General features: G+C 42.2%; 1 protein-coding gene across 6 annotated transcripts in view; it reads right to left on the bottom strand.

The window, feature by feature from the left end:
* Nucleotides 1-15,208, bottom strand: part of NEDD4L (NEDD4 like E3 ubiquitin protein ligase) — a 312,200-nt gene that overhangs the window by 172,970 nt on the left and 124,022 nt on the right. The window contains exon 1 of one of the 6 annotated variants that reach the window (XM_045527445.1): nucleotides 11,805-11,921. The exons of the other annotated variants lie outside the window; for them this stretch is intronic. The gene's annotated coding sequence lies outside the window, so the exon portion shown is untranslated. Of the gene's footprint in view, nucleotides 1-11,804; nucleotides 11,922-15,208 lie in introns of those variants that run through there. 6 annotated transcript variants of the gene reach the window in all.

Genomic DNA, 15,208 nt, shown 5'->3' with positions numbered 1-15,208 from the left:
TACAGTAATTGGTCTATTCAACTTTTCCATGCTTCTTGGATCAATTTTGGCAATTTCTGTTTTACTTAAAAATTAGCCCTATGGTTTCAAATGTGTTGGGTTGCATGAAATGTTTTCCTATAAGGTCTATTAATCCCTCCTGCATCTCTGGTTCTATTTCCTTTCCTACTATCTATTTCTGCTCTCCGTTTTCCTAAATTCAGAGAAAGGAAGTCTATTTTAGTTGGTCAAATAACAAGCTCTTGGATTTATTTAACCTTTAAATCTTAACTTCATCTCTTAATTCCTCCATCCTAGTTTTACTGTTTGTTTACCTAGTTGTCCTTTTTCTAATTTCTTATGATGCATAATCAATTCCTTTATTTTTTCACCTTCTTTAATAGTGAAGCCAGCTCTTCCTTTCTAGGTGATATGTTGTTAGATATTTAGAACTTTTACAAAGAACAAGAAAGAAAAATACCTAAGATGAAAACGTTAAGAGCTACAAGACCGCTTGGCAGTGGGACTAACAGGCTAGTAGGCATTCTAAGAAAAGGGGATTAATAAACCAGCCACAGGAGCAAGAGAAAGAGGAGGGGGAGGAGTTGTCTCCAATTCCTGAGTACAGGCCAAGTTTAAACTTTCATCTCTTATCTATCTCCCTTATTGAATTGTTAGGTTTTTACCCTTTATTTCACATTTCTGAGGAAAAAAATGATTGGGTTCATATACAGGTTTAAAAAACAAACCAACACACACACACACACACACACAAAAAACCTACCACCAGAATGAATTCTGCAGTCAGACTACATTTAGCCTAATTCCTAAACTTCTATCTGTCATCAAGACAGTGTTACAAAGCTAAGGCACCACAGGATCTTGCTAAGGCACAAATGTGCCCTAATACACTGGAAGAGCACTTTCAAGCCCAGATTTGATATATAACCCTGGTAAGCAGAAGAGTCAATCATGCAGATCCCACTCCTTTTCTGGGTTCAGCAATGCATCTTTATAAAAAGTGACCTTCTCTATGTGATAGTTTCAAACAGCAACTCTCAAAAACTGATGCTTAAGGGGCAAAGAGAATCTGCTTATTCCAGGGTAAGAGGCTCTGACCTAGTTAGAAAACTGTCTAAGGCCAGAAGCAAAGCTGCTACTGTTTTCTTAATCCTCACTACAGGGAATTTTAGAAGACTTAAAAGGTCCCAACCTGTCCTGGGGAACTTGAAAATGACACTCAAATAAAATCACATTCATTTATGCTCTACTAATTCAGAATTATTTTTATGAGCTGGAAAGAGTTTGGACTCACATTTCCATTTTTAGACCCTATGACAACAGGCTGAGAAGGAGGCTCAACCTACTTATGGGAACGAATTTCAGATGCTCTGACTCATATGTAAACAACCAACGTGCTAATAATTTATCTGTTTGGTTAAAACACATACTTCTATTTGGGTTGCTACCATAAGTCCTTGTAAGAACCAGAACCAAAATGAACATTTTAATATGCCCTATATTTAATTTTTTCACTTTGTTCCTACTTTCCCTAGTGGATTCCAGTAAGTAAAATATTGCTGTTAAATCCCCATTGTAACAGGAACACTTTGGTGGCAGGAAACCATTTAATGTTTCCAAGGGTATCGGAAACCAGTGAGGAAATAATCCATCCCTTCCCTGTAGGCTACGTGCATTCTTTTGGAGAAAGTACAGTTCTACCTTACATGGGGAAGAAAAAAAAAAAACCGAACTGTATCCTGCTTAAGCAATCTGTAGATCCTGATGTCAGACTCTTTTAGAGTGCAGAGGCAAGGTCAAGGGTGTGGTTGCACCCTGAGAACATCACTGAGGAGTGGCATGGGTACTCCTGCTACTATTAATAAGTCACAGAAACGTTAAAAAGGTGGAATAGGGCTTGGGGGCTCTAAGCCTTCAAGTCTCTTAGAATCCACTGGCTGGCTCTGCACAAGACCAGCAGCCCAAGTACCTTAATGCATTCCTATTGCACTAGAAGTAACAATGCCCGCAAAGCACCCCCCTCCCCATCTACGCACATAACCCGACTCACCTTAGCCCACTTCTCAAGGAGGAAAACACACTCCAGAACTAGGAGTCAGACATATTCAAGGCCCCATATTGGCTATAAACAATCATTGTTTCCAATTTCCCAGAAAAAAAATCTTTAAAATGGGGTAATTGGTTGACGACCCCCTCACCCACCACATGGCACTCTAGTTTTCATCTGTGAAAATTTAAAAGGAATAATCTGTTTTCCAAACTTCAATACCAGTCAGCCACTTGTCATAGTTAATAAATAACCTGGTTGGGCCAGTTGGAATTTCCAGATATTCCGTAATATTCTTTTGAAGCACTTAAATTTCACTTTCTGATGGAAACATGTTTCCATTCTTAGCAAACAACCACATGCTAAAGCTTAAAGAGAAGGAAAAGAGACAATAGAACTAATGTGCACTCTCATAATGCCAAGGACAAGAGGAGACACAGACACTTCAAGGGGCTGTTTCTTGGGCATGGGATGGGTGGGAGGACTGAGTGCCTCCGGATCCTCCCAAATTCCGTCCCGACACAATAGATGGTGCGCCGTGGCGGCCTGTACAGGTGCCCACGTGGGGATACAGCTGCTTCCTGCCTGCACGTTAGTGCTGTAGTATCTGCCTAATGAGGTCAAGGACAGGTAGACCACCATGCCTCCCCCAAACATCCACACCCTTAATGCCTCCAACCTCGGCCAGTAGTTCTGCTACCTGTCACTTCTGTGACATACCTGTCCCCTTCCCTCTTCTCGCTCACCTGTGCTAGTTCCAGTTTTTGTGTATTATTTCTCCCACCTATCTTCAGCTATGATGCCAGATATCTATGCGTAAGTTACCGTGCCAGGCCAAGATGAATTCATGTGCTCTCTGGACAGTGTGCTGTCCTCCAAGGGCTAACACCCTAGGACAGGAGGTAGGGACCCAGTGCAAACACAGGTCTGTCAACTGGTTACATCTGCCTGGAAAACTTGGTGTAATCTTCAAACTACTTTGCTGAGATGAACCACACCATACTCCTGCTGGAAGTTTCGATGGATCCTGTACCCAATACATAGGGAAGTATCTTTCATTTCTCTGAGAAGAGCCTTATTTCAGTAACGAGGACTGAAAAGAACTAAGGAAGCCTTCATACAGAAGTTGGTATCACAGCTCAGACACACAAAGAGAGGCGGCGGCACCGGGTCACTAAGATTCTGAGGAAACAAACATCAGAACATATACAAGGAAGGCAGGCAGCTCAGTTTGTCTACAACCAGGCAGGTGGAAAAGGAAGTGAAAGGGAAACTGGGTTGGACCAGAACCATAATCTTCTACCTGAATACCAGGAAAAGGGTTTGGAACCCTTTTTCACAATAATTCTTTCTTAATTACTGGTGTTTTCCATCATTTCTCTGTAAGTCTTCAACTGATGACTAAAGACTAGCCCTGAAATCTCAGGACTCTCCTTCCTACATGCTTTCTATTCTTACTCTCTGCCAATTAACTTCATCATCTCATTTCCTTCTCCCGATCGACACGCTCGAGTCCCTGCCAGCTGCCTCCCTCCCCACCGCCCAGGAGCGCACACACAACACACACCCCCCTCTGGCCAAAAGAACCCAAGCTACTTATGATTATAAAACAAACTTTCAAATATTTTTACCAAAAACATTTCTCCTAAATAGAACTTTCATAATTTTTAGAAAGGGCAAATATTTTTGCCAGGTGACTATATTTACCTTTCTTTAATCTGTTGTTCCTTTGGCCATCTGTGAACACAACAGATTACCAGGCTTGTTAGTTCAGGGTTTACTGCTCACACTCCTACCCACTACTGTCCAAGGACTAGCTGGAAGCTGGTGACCATGAAACCACATTAGTTCATTAGGAATGAGTTAAAAGGAATAATGATCTAAACTGCAGGAAACACAAATAGGAGATGAATAAAGAGGATACCTATAATTGATTCTACACTGCTAACTATCCTTGGCAGATCTTAGGATATCTTGTGGCTGCTGATAAAATAATATTTAGTCAATGAGTTTAACTCTCAACTCAAACATCTTATACCGAGGTGCTCGTGGCCTATTGGATATTTGCGTCTGATACATGTGCTACTTTATTATCGTTACGATGCTGAGTTCCCCTCTTTCCTGCCTTTTATTTTTTAATCTATTTTTCTTTCCTATCTTCACTGTACTCCGTGAGATTTCAGAGTTGGAGAAGTTCATGTTCTCTCACAAGCTATTTGATGTCTTCCTTAGTGTTTTCATGGCACCTTCTTCCTTTTCTTTTAAACTTTCAAATAGGTGACCTTCATAAAGATATACAATACTTAACACTGAGGAAATTCTAAACCTGTTTTTAAAAGATTGAGGCTCCGAAACATAAGCAAGTCCCATAAGTCATACCAGTCAACAAAATCTAAGTATCCATAAAGTGAGAAGTGTTCTCTTCATCTACCTAGACACTTGCTCATTCATTTGGCTGGCGTGACCCCGAGAAAACCCTACCCCAGTGGAAACCTCAAGGTTTCTATTAAGATTGTAAGCATCTTTGCTAGCACCCTGGGAGGCCAAGGCAGGAGGATCACTTGAGCTCAGGAGTTTGAGACCAGCCTGAGCAAGAGTGAGACTGCACTTCTACTAAAAATAGAAAAAAAATAGAAAAAAAAAATTAGCCAGGTGTGGTGGTGCGTGCCTGTAGTCCCAGCTACTCGGGAGGCTGAGGCAAGAGGATTGCCTAAACCCAGGAGTTTGTGGTTGCAGTGAGCTATGATGGCGCCACTGCACTTTAACCAGGGTGACAGAGTGAGATTTTGTCTCCAAAAAAGAAGAAATTAAAAGAAAAAAAAAAGATTGTGAGCATCTTGATGTCAAGGGATTTGCCTTAAATCCTTTTTGTATTCCACATACCCACCTTGTCACATACACACCTAAGGCAAAATAAATGCTTACTGTGAATAAATGAATCACCATTAACTATGTTATAAATGTATTAGTGCCTACAAAGTGAAGTACAGACGGATACCACAACAGATCTGGTATAATGTCAGCTAGGCTTTTGAATTCAAAAAAGTTGAATTATTATTGTAAGTCATTCTATGAAACTGGTTATTTTCTGTAGCTAAAAGCAATGGCTTTTTCATAACAGTTGGTTTGAACTGGATTGACTTAAACCAGGCTAAGATTAACTAGTACAAATCTTAAAATACTGAAAAAGTTTCCTTAATTAATTATGCCTTTATAAGTTGCAGTACATAGTTGTTATTTTTCAAATGCTACACGTTTTTAGGGTCTGAATCACTAATTGTCTCAGACTGTCTGGCAAGATTTAATTTATCTGCAAGCTCAACTACCAAATGGAGAATTTCATTTAATTATATAAAAAGTAAAAAGAATTTGCAAAATATTTTAACCAGTCATGGTTATTTTAACATTTACTAATTCAGATGCAGCTAACATACTTTAGAAAAAGACATCATCTGTTTCTTAGTATAAAAAGCTGTCTTTAAAAAAAAAAACCCTATACATTTACTAACACTACATATTGTTATGCTAAAATCTTTCCTATAGCATACTAAAACCTCATCACTGCATTTAGATATATTAATACTTAGATTATTACTACCACTTCCCCAAAATTGACCTTCCAAAATTGAAATTTAAGAGACTAGAAACACTCGATCTAACAGTAAAGGATTTTATTATGACAATGATTTCACTACTTATAGTCACTTTAGCTCCCAAGACAGTTTGTGGATAATTTAAGAAGTAATTTGCTATTAAGTTTTTATTCAAGTATGCATTGAGGCCTAATGTTATCAGTTACTAACAAATGCAGATATTCATGCCTGCACACATGCACATGCTCACACACACACACACACACAGCAGCAGTAAAGCAAAGAAATGGAGCTAGTAACTCTTATGTTGTGGTATATATGCTAACAAAAGCATTTTAAGGTCTTTAACATCAATGATGAGAAAATGCATAATTGAACACATGACGAATGTACAAATTAGCATGAACAGAGTCCTGAAATAAAGCAAGAGCACTTGCCAAACAAGAGGAATATGATGCATCCAAGACAAATCGAGAGGGATGAAGGCTGTGTTGAATGAATGGAGCAGGAAGGGAAGGCAGCACTACCCAGGAAAGATCCCACCCCCAAAGAGATCCACTCTGGACCCCTTCAGGGACGGAGCTGAGACAGGCAGGCTGGAGGAGAGCATCAGGAGGAAGGGAGGAGTCTACTTGTTCAAAAAGAGCCCGTGCCATTCCTGTTTACACACCGCTGCCGCATCCCCTCCTGGAGGAGACCACCACCAGCAAGTCTCTAACCTGACTGTGCGTGAGTTACCTGGGAACCCAGTAAACAGCAAATTCTAACTCAGTCCCTCGGACATCCTGCATTTCTAACAAGCTCTCAGGTGATGCTGCTGGTCCGTGGACCAAGCCTTTGAGTTAGCACAGCCCTAGAGCACCGCCCACCTACAGCAGGCAGAGGGAAGGACAGTTTCACAGACAGAACGTCACCTGCGGGGTGGGGAACAGAAGACCTAAGTTCATTTCTTGGTCTCAGGTCTTTTATCAATAAAACAAGAAGGGTAAACCCATCTCTAAGGTTCCTTTCTAACTTTATAAACCTGGGGCAGGAAGAAAGGGTTATGGACTAAAGAGCTGCATTTCTGATCAGGGGTTAAGAGCAGGATAGAGGTTGAGAGAATAAAAGTTTACTGAGTAGCTACACCATCTACAAGGCAAGAAAGGAAGAATTTACTTATCCCTATCGGAATGCCTAGATAGAAACAAAATGACACATGCCCAGGGCTGTTTATTGTCCATGCGTGCACACACACAAAGACAAGCCTGGGCATATCCCAAGTGTCCATCAGTTGCGGACTGACTGAACTACATTGCCCCCATAGCAGAGAGCTATAAACCACCACAAGGGAGTCCTCTGTAAGCAGACAGTGAGCGAGCTCCAGGATATAGTGCTAAGTGAAAACAACAGGGCTCAGAACTGTATGTATCATGTGCTACTCAATGAGTAAAAGAAATACAAATATATTCATATTATTTCCAAAAAGGACAATGGAGGGATAACCCCAAATCTAATAAAAACGGTCACCTATAGGGGGTCAAGGATGAAAGGAAGACTTAAATATACCTAATTATTATGACTTGGTCAGCGTTTTATCTAATTTAAAAAGAAAATTAAATTTAGAAAAAGCAAACTCAAACATCAAGTTAGTGGTGAACCTATAGAGAAACATTATTTTAGCTGACATTGAAACATGTTTTCGTTGTCATTCCAAATGGTATATATGCTAAAAAAAAAAGGACTGCGAAGAATCATTCAACTGCACTCGGAAGCAATAAAGCTGGGGGGTGGGGTTTCGTCATGCTGCTTGCTATGATGCTATTCTGTATATGTTTGAGTAATAAAAACAAACTTTCCAAGTAATCTTCATCTAACATTAACACTAACACACATACCCGTGAGTACAAATGCAAGAGAACATAGATCTGCAAAGCCAACCTTAGCCCCCCCAAGGTGAATGTCAACATAATGTAAGATCTACCATACAAATAGATGAAAAGGGGGTGGGGTGGGGTGCACCTAACTCCTGCAAAGTAATATATTCAGCATCTGTACAGATCTCACTGTATTCAAATACATTTTCTATTATCTCATTCTATTTTCACAACAAAATGGCACAGGATGACTATTTTGTCCATTAACAGCTAAGATAAGTGACTCAAATGGATTCAAATTCAAATTCTTTTATCTCCAAGTCCAGTGCTTTTTCATACTGTCCCCTGGTAGCCACAGAAACAGAGGAGGGGTTGGCGGCCATGAACCTAAAGCCAGCAATCTCAAGCAGTACTTTAAAAATCCATATAGTCTATACTACGTCTATGTTTGTTTTAATACAAAGAATAGTATATTTAGTGACATATCATCAAACAGAATAGGCCCATATGTGTTTTATGGCTTTATCGGACCCAGGAACCAAAGTTCCTTATTTTGGTTTCAGAGGCATTGAATTACACCAGCCTGCCCAGAGACAGTGATATCTGTCACCCAAATGCCTTTGGAGGCCCAGCAAAAAAATGGGACACATTTCTCCAACTAGCACACTGGTGGTAGCATTACCAGCTGATAGTATTTCAAATGTCATCTACAAATACACTTTGGTTGATGTAACTTTTTAAACCTGAAAATTATGTCTAGTCTTTTGAATGTACCACCTACAAATGAGTTAGTAAATGCAATGGCAAATAAATTTAAATCACATACTGTGGTTTGAAATTGTTCAAAATTATTTGGGCACATTTTGGAAAGAGACACTTTGATAGCTATCCTGACCAGAGAGCTGATATGTCAAACACAGAACACAACTTTGCAGCAGCCTGTCTTAAAGAAAAATAAAACAATAAAATGTACTACTGTATCTGTTAGGAAAATGGCAGCAATTTTGTTTGTGCTTTTTATTTTTTTATTCAGCATATTATGGGGATACAAATGTTTAGGTTACGTATATTGCCCTTGCTCCACCCAAGTCAGAGCTTCAAGCGTGTCCATCCCCCAGATGGTGTGCATTGCACTCATTATGTGTGTACATGCCCATCCCCTCCTTCCCCCTCCCATGTGCCCAACTCCCGATGAATGTTACTACTATATGTGCACTTAGGTGTTGATCAGTTAAAACCAATTCGATGGTGAGAATATGTGGTGGTCATTTTTCCATTCTTGTGATAATTCACTTAGGAGAATGGGCTCCAGCTCTATTCAGGATAATATGAGGTGCTAGATCACCATTGTTTCTTATAGCTGAGTAGTATTCCATGATATACATATACCACATTTTATTAATCCACTCATGTATTGATGGGCACTTGGGTTGATTCCACACCTTTGCAATTATGAATTGTGCTGCTATAAAACATTCTAGTGCAGACGCCTTTTTTACAGAATGTCTTTTGTTCCTTTGGGTAGGTGCTGGATCAAAATGGTAGTTCTACTTGTAGCTCTTGGAGCTATCTCCATATTGCTTTCCACAGAGGTTGTACTAGTTTGCAGTCCCACCAGCAGTGTATGAGTGTTCCTACCTCTCCGTATCCACGCCAACATGTGCTTTTTAAAGTAAACATTTTGCTTCAGAATAGTTTCAGACTACAGAATTAGTACAACGACACCACAAGAGTTCCCATGTACCCTGCGGCCAGTTTCCCCTATTATTAAAATCTACATTAGTACAGGACATTTCTCACAATTAATGAATCAAGGTTGATTTATCATTAACAAAAGTCCATACTTTATTCAGATTTCCTCAGTTTTTCCCTAATGTCCTTTTTCCTGTTCCAAGATGCAATTTTGTTTTTTTCCTCCCCATTTAAAACATAACCATAGGAAGCCTATTAGAGCTAACATAACAAATCCAAGCCTAAAAGACTAAAATGATGTTCCTCAAAGGCATCCAAAGCCAAAGAAAAATGCCAATGTTGGATGAAACATCATCAAGAATCAGTGCTTCAGCAAACCAACCTTGACCTTCAGCTATAGGAACCACCAACTTAGAGAACTTCCCCTTCTCAAATATGTAACGGGTTTCCCTAAGTGAAAAGCAGGCGAGTCCTGGCATGAAGATAACCACTCTGGATGTCTGTTCTAATTCTCACATGGCTCAGTCACACCAAGCTTGTGTGTCATTCAGATCAGATCAACAAATATCTTCCTGGGGTCCAAAACTTACAAAACTCTTCTCCGGGCACTGGCAGGACCCAAAGGTGTGTGAGTCATCATCCCATTCCCAAAGTTAGCTTCATCTAGAGCTTGATGAAGGGGCCAAGAAGGAAACACATAAAAAGTTAACCTAGAAGATTTCAAATAGCAAGGCAGGATGACAATGAAAGGTGTCGGAAATGAGCACATGATTAACTGAAAACTGAATTAATTAAATAGGCAAAAATTGCCCTAAGAACTGAAACAAAGGAGAAACCACATCAGAATGGATTAGAAAAGGAAAGTTAACCTTTCTGGGCTAGTTTCTTTATCTCCAAAGAGAAGGCATTAGACTAAATTAACTTAGAGATCCCCTTTCTGTTTCTAAAATTCCACAATTCCTCCACATTTCAGCCTTCAGTGCAGAGAGGTAAGCAGCTGAGACATCCCTACCCTACACCCACTACAGAGACGAGGAAATCAGCCCAGGTCCCGTCCTCAGCCACAGGACTCCCCCTGGCTCCCACGTGGAGCTTCTCCTGCCTCGCAGTTGAAAGGAAGATGCTCTTCAGGCAGTGGACGCTAGCAAATGATCAAGTAGCCATCTATTGTGTTAGTTATTTAGCTTTGTTAAAATAACATACTTTGCCAATAATTTGAACTTGAAAGAAATATGTATTTTATTAAAGCTATGATATAGAATTCACATGCTCCATTCATTTGCTAATTCAACTAGGCTCAATTGAGCACTTGTACCAAAAAAACCAAACAAACATTTACTCCTTATGGACAGGGTACCCAGAGACTTGCGATTTTCCACGGCATTTCTTATTTTGTACATTCTTTAAAGCACAGTTCCTCAACCTGGGCACTACCGATACTTCGGGCTGTACTTCTGTGTGGCAGGGGCTACCTGTGCCGTGTAGACAGTGGGGCAGCACCCAGGCTTCTGCTCACCAGGGGCCAGGGGCACCCGCCGCCCCTCCCCCTCAAATTGTGACAACCAAAACCTCTCCGGATATTGTCAAATGTCCAGTGGGAGAGGTAGTAGAAATTGCCACTGGATGAGAACCACTGCCTTTAAGTGATTTGTAACATATATAACAAGATTTCAATGTGAATTATATGACTTTAAAAAAAAAAACCAGTATTTGTCTCAGAAAATATGATCACTAGGGAAGATCAAAGAAGCAAAATCATAGTTCTTCCCCTCCACTGTTACGAATTAGTACTTTTTAAAACAATAAATACAATGTATAGATTCAGTAATTCCCTAGAAACAAGGAATTCGAATCAGGAATCATTCTTAATCCTTTCCATCCCTGGATTCTAAAACACCAGATTCTACCACCAGCAGCCGAATCAATCAAGCCCGCGGCAGAACTTGGTCTGGGAAAGGGGCCAAGATGGGGCAAGTCGACCACCGTGTGCCACCAACATCCCACCTCAGAGGACCAGGGACGCTCAGCACCAGCCATTACAACAGCCCTGTTCTCTAGAAAAAAATTAAGGCCAGGGAAAAGGGAAGATCCACTTGGGAAGGACGTACCTAGTAAATGCTTCAGGCTAACGTCCCCAGGTTCTGGGACAGGGGTGGTGAGGAATACCTTAATCAACAGTTCAACAGGATAAATAAGTCCTCAAGGGAAATCTGCGACACCGCAGGCTGAGGCCATCCGATTCTTTAAAAACTGTTGTCCCTTAAAATCATAAAGGGGGACATTTCTCATTTTTGCCACTATGAAAGCTCTTTCTCATCTTTTTTTTAGGTATCAACGTGTCCATGCAGAAATCACCACTACCACGTATCTAGGTCAGGAGAAAATGGCTAACGCTGCCTACCCTACGAGCTGCAGGGCCATCCACAGGGCTCCTTCCTTTCCGGCGGGGGCTGAAGGGTGTCCTAGCAGAACGGTGAAGAAGGCGGGTGGTTGCCATGGTGGCTGCGAGAAACCCAGCACCCGCAGCTGGGAGACCCTGATCACCCAGCCCCACCACCACCACCTGGACACAGCGCAGGGCAGCACCTTCCCTAACGTGCTCAGGGGGAGGCTCACCCGAAGGTCTTCGGATTTCAGGAGCCAAATCGCCACCCTCGCGTCCTCCACCAAAGAGACTGCTCTGTAGCTGCTCTTCTGCTGAACAGCCGGGTTCCACCTCAACTGTCTCAGCCCAAATTCCACGGGAGGGGAAGAGCGCACATAAAGAGAAAACCGGCTATGCCCAGTTCCTGCAGGTGTGGAGGTGGCTGGCAGGGAATGGATCACGTGGGAGGATCATGGAGTTCACCTGTGCGGTACTAACCAAGCTCAACGTTAATCAAGGCAGAGAATCACTTACATTAAAGATCATTAACCAGGCACTCAGGCCCCTTGGCAAGAGGTGAGAGTTCGTTAGTTGAAAGAATGCATTTGAATGAAGTGGCAGCCTCTTGTTGTCAAACACAGGCTTGGGTCATTTCAGGAGAAGGGCACGTCAATGGTGCAGGAGGAAGAGAACCAAATGGGGGTGTCTTGCTTGGGCGTCAGGGGCAACGAACAGTGCAGGTTTCTTTCTGCCCACACGTAGCCGCGTTTCATTCCCTCGGGTTTATTTTCTGTTCTTTCTTATCCCTTATGAAGCGTAACCATCACCTCTGTGCAAAGCAGTTTACAGGTAAGGTCTGTGGTGTGTGCCTTGCCAATTTTCTATTTCTCAACAGAAACTTCTCCTTTTAAGGTGATGGTTTAGGCTCTCCCGTCTCAAGTCACACACAAAAATGATGGCATTTCCCTCTTCACAAAACTGCTTTGCTCTTTCTCCCACACCCAGGGGCCCAACACCACACAATTCTCAAGCAAAACAAGAAGTCACCATCAAGCAAACAGGGTCAGAAGTTCAATTTCACACATTACAAACTGCCACGGTTTTGAAGATTCCTGACAAATGTTCTTTCTGACATGCTTCAAGTTGCTACACATGCTCAGCTTCCTCCCCCACGCACGAAAGTCCCCTTGAGCCAGCAGGCACACCTGTCTCAGCCTTTGTCTCTGGCAGCCCGAGAGTTTCTCATGGTTTACAGAATCACCCCAAAGGAGCACGCACGTCCCTGGTTTTCCATTCCAGTATTACATAATGCAATTTTCCTCAAATTATATATTTACCATAGAGCATTATTTATAACTGATGTGAAAAGAAAAAAGAAAAGAAAAGGTCAAGTCACACCATCCCAGCTAGTGAGATTAAGGTTATTCCTGGAGATTAACTGCTATATGTTTTTTAATGACAATTAACATGAGTACTCTTTAAAATATAAGTGCCAGTTTTATTTTCTCTTAAAGGGAATAAAAGTTCATACGTTTGGAGGCTGAGGAGTGCGAGAAGCGATAATGAATAAGGATCTGTCAGGCACCTCATTTACAATTTTTAGAAGTTCCTAACTGAACATTTATCCATATAAGAGCAAAACGATTTATCTGTGGGAACACATGTGAAAACTGAAGTAAGGAGTCACGTGACGAATCCCCAGGTATTTCCTGTAAAGGTTATAAAACAAGCGAGCAAGGTGTGCGTATCCCAGGAGGTGAGTCTGAAACAATGAAGAAGTACACCTGGTCCCATCGCGACCCGGCTGGCTGCATTAGCTGTTCTTTAAATTGAACTTAACACACAATGAAGTCTAAAAAGAAAAAAAAAATTAAATAAAAGATCTGTCCTCATTTCACCTGGGGTTTTGTACCGAATCTCTGAACTCTGCATGACAGATCCCTTCACTGTGTCTATTTTTGACATTCAGGCACACAGTGATGACAAATGCAGGAATTTATTCATAAAGGGGGCAGGGGAGAGGCACCAGAGCATTATCCGTGTAATTTTTCAGTGCATTACCCTGAAAAGAAAGGTTCCACACAAGATGACAGAGGTTAAACACACATAAAGAATTAAAATGTTTCACTGTACACCTTTTGATTTTTGAAGCAGGCAAAAAATGTTTAATGGACATTAAAAAAAAAAAAAGCACGCAAGCAAATTTAAATAGTCACCCAAATCCTGGTACATTTAAGTTAAAGCTAATGGACTCATTATATGAGAATATTCTCTTGATGCTATAAGCGCAGATCGGGTAAGGAAGGAAAACGGAACCTCTGGTGGCACTTACCAGACTCCAGGCAGGAAGAGCTCGTTTTTAAAGAGGAGAGGCAAGAGACCGGCAGGTCTGGATGCAGATGGTCCGTTTCCCCTAACAACAGCAAGGCACGGAGAAATCCTGGTCCCCTCCAGTTCCCGGCCAGGTGATTAACAGCCTGGAGCGGGAGGTGCTGTGCTGGGAGAGTCGCAAGGGGAGGGCTCCGCAGCAGCTACCCCCCAGGTGACCCCCTCGCACTGCCACCCAGCCCGGCACCCCCGAGCTGCATGGCTTGTGCTGTGCCGAAGCCCGTCTGGGCTGGAAGCTGCTGCCTCTCTGGAATCGGGAGCAGATTCAAGTGTGGGGAAGAGGCTCCTCGGAGGCAGCAGCCCAGCCAATGACTATAGGAGGAACTTTGCGTATTCAAGGGAGACACGAAAACCAACTCAAACCACAGCCCCACGACGCTGCCCCCGCAGCAAAACATCATGAAAGTTAGCAGCCAACTCACAGTGAGACGTGTGCGCACCTGGCTTGGCCGAGGTCACCCTGAAACCTCAGAGGTCCCTAAGGCATACGGAGTGGCCCGTTGTGAAAATGAATGGCAGTTTCCCCTAAATGTCCATGCCAATGTTAAAAGGAAGAATATTTGAGGGATAGGAAACCCCTCTGGACTCTTCTGTTTGAACCACTCCACTGTCCCCATCCATAAGGAATGAGCCTACTTCTCATCCTCCAGGACCAGCTTTGGGTTCCATCCCCACCACCCTATTAGCTTGGTGACATTGAGGACATTTCCTGACCTATCCCACCTGCGGCTTCCACATTTGTAGAAACGGATCCTGAAACCTCCTTCACGGACTGTTGTGAAGAATTGAGGAGATCACAGGTGTTCCAGAGACCAACAGTCCCGCGATTACTGTGCCTTGGCCCCTTCTACATTTCCTTACCTGTCAGTAGCTTGTGGGTCTAAAAGTACTGTCCTAAATCCACCACGGTCACCCCTGTCAGCCTCCCCTGGCTACAAACTGATTCAACGCATATCCAACAGCAAAAGATGTTTGTCCTATTCTCTTTTTCACCAATGTCTCCAACAGGTTCGGGAGGCTAAGTTTAAAGTCATTTTTGCATGTAGCAGTGTCAAAGAGACAGAGCCCATAACCCTTCAGCCCAAACCCTGCCAGGGACAAGCTGCAGCCCAAGGCAGACGAGGCTTCTGCCCGAAGTTCCATGTAAACTCTCATCTCAAGGCCAAGAACTTTTGGCTTTAACAGCCAAAGAAAAAGGAAAAGAATAGGATCTTAATTGCGCTAGAGGTCTTTAACGCTTCCTTCTAAAAAGCAATTATTTCTTATA

The sequence above is a fragment of the Lemur catta genome, chromosome 16 (assembly GCF_020740605.2).
Source record: "Lemur catta isolate mLemCat1 chromosome 16, mLemCat1.pri, whole genome shotgun sequence".
In the NCBI taxonomy this organism is placed as follows: Eukaryota; Metazoa; Chordata; class Mammalia; order Primates; family Lemuridae; genus Lemur; species Lemur catta.
This window is presented reverse-complemented; position numbering and strand designations above follow the sequence as displayed.